This window comes from Stegostoma tigrinum, chromosome 20, assembly GCF_030684315.1.
Source record: "Stegostoma tigrinum isolate sSteTig4 chromosome 20, sSteTig4.hap1, whole genome shotgun sequence".
Taxonomy (NCBI): domain Eukaryota; kingdom Metazoa; phylum Chordata; class Chondrichthyes; order Orectolobiformes; family Stegostomatidae; genus Stegostoma; species Stegostoma tigrinum.
Window position 1 is genome coordinate 51605031 of NC_081373.1, and position 2125 is coordinate 51607155.

A 2125-nucleotide genomic window follows, 5' to 3' on the forward strand; every position below is an offset into this window, starting at 1 on the left:
TATTGCTGATGGACTGGGTTTCTATCTAATTGACATTCTATATGTTAATTTTTGCATTCATCTTTGGTATGCAAGCATCACAGGTTAGGTCAGCATTAATTAATTCGTCTTGAAGGTAGTGATGAGCTACTGTGACTGCGTGGTGGTACGCACTGCTCTTAAGGAGGGAGTTTCAGGATTCTGTTGCAGCTGTTGGGAAACATTGCCATTTTTTTCAGTCAGGATGGTGTGTAACTGGGATGGGATGTAGGTTGATTTATTTGCTGCCCTTGTCTTTTTAGGAAGCAGAAGTCACATGTTTGGCAGGTGAAGTTAAGGGGTTTTGGTAAGTTGCTGTAGTGCATCTTGTCGATGGTGCATATTGCTGTCACTGTCAGTTGTGGAGGGAGTGCTGATTTAAGTGGGTTGCATTATCCTGGATGATTTCTTTTGGGTGTTAGACCTGCAGTCATCCAACCAAGTGGACAGCATTCATTCTACTCATGAGTTATACCTTACAGATGGTAAGCAAACGAGCATTAGGAAAGTGGGGTGAGAGATACTACACAGTTCCCATTATCTGACCTGTTCTTGTAACCACGATGTCTCTACGGCAAGCTCAGTTCCCTGTCAAGGGTGAGCTGCTATGTTAATAGTAGTGAATTTAGTGGTCAAGTTCTTGAATGTCAAATGGTGATTTTTTGACCATTTCCAGTCATCTGATCTATGTCTGGTATGAATGTTACTTGCCACTTGTGTCTGTAATATCCAAGTCTTGCTCTACATGGACACAGATCATTCTGTTGTTTGAGGTGTTAAGAGTAGACTGAATATTTTGCAATTATCAGCAAATTCTCTGCTTCTAGCCCTACAATAAAGCATGATCATTGAGGAAGTATCTGAAGATAGTTGGGCAATACACTGCCTTGGAGAGCTTGAGGATTGAGGCCTGTGACCAGTGGTGTTTCATAGACATTGGTGCTGGGTACACTTTTGTCATTCACATAAATAATTTTGAGAGTATAGGAGGCATGGTTGGTAAGCTTGTGGATGACAGATTGGTATAGTGGACAGTGAAGATGATGATCTAAAATGACTAGGTGATTTTAATTAACTGGGTTAATGGCTGAGTGGCAGATGCAGTTTAATTTGGATAAATGCAACATATTGCCTTTTTGTAAAACCAAACAAGGCCAGGGCTTGTACAGTTAATGGTAGGGCCTTAGGTAGTGTTGTGATACAGTGACCGAGGGTGTCAGGTACTTAATTCATTGAAATTTTCATTACAAATAGACAGGGTGATTAAGGCATGCAGCATGCTTGCCTTCGTTGCTCAAACTTTTGAGTGTGGGACTTGGGATGTCATGTTGAGATTATACAGGACGTTGGTGAGGCCTTTTTTTTGGAGTACTTTGTGCAGTTCTGGTTGCCCCACTATAGGGAGGATATTTAAATTGGTGAGGATTCAGAAACGATTTACCAGGATGTTGGTGGGAGTGGAGGTATTGAGTAATAAAAATAGGCTGGCATGTTTTTCACTGGAACATAGATTGAGGGTTGGAATTGTCGAGATTTATAAAATCATGAAGGACATAAGGTAAATAGTGAGGGTCTTTTTCTGATAGTGAATGGGTTCAAAACAAGGGGGCATAATTTTTTAAGGTGAGTGGAGAAAATTTTAAGAAGAATGGGTAACTACTTCTTACAGTGGTTTATATGTGGAATAAACTGCCAGAAGTCATGGATGCAGTGCAGTTACAATTAAGACATTTGGATAAATATGTGAATTGTAAAGGTTTGGTGGGATAGGGACTAAATGCAGGTAAGTGGAACTAGTTTAGTTTGGGAATATAGTTGGTGTGGACTAGTTGGATTGAAGGGTCTGTTTCCATGTTACTTACTATGACCCACATGGAAATTATTGATTTCCAATGACTACAACCGTCAGCTGTGCTTGCTCTGACTAACCACTGGCAGGGTTTCCCTCGCTGACTTGAATTGTGCTAGTGCTTCTTAATAGACTCAGTCATAGGCTGCCTTGATTGCTCTTTCTGGCATTTGGAATTCAGCTCTTGTCTTTCTGAATCAACATTGTGATATGATCTAGAGCTGGATAGTGTTGAGAGGTTGGTAGCACTGAGTAAAT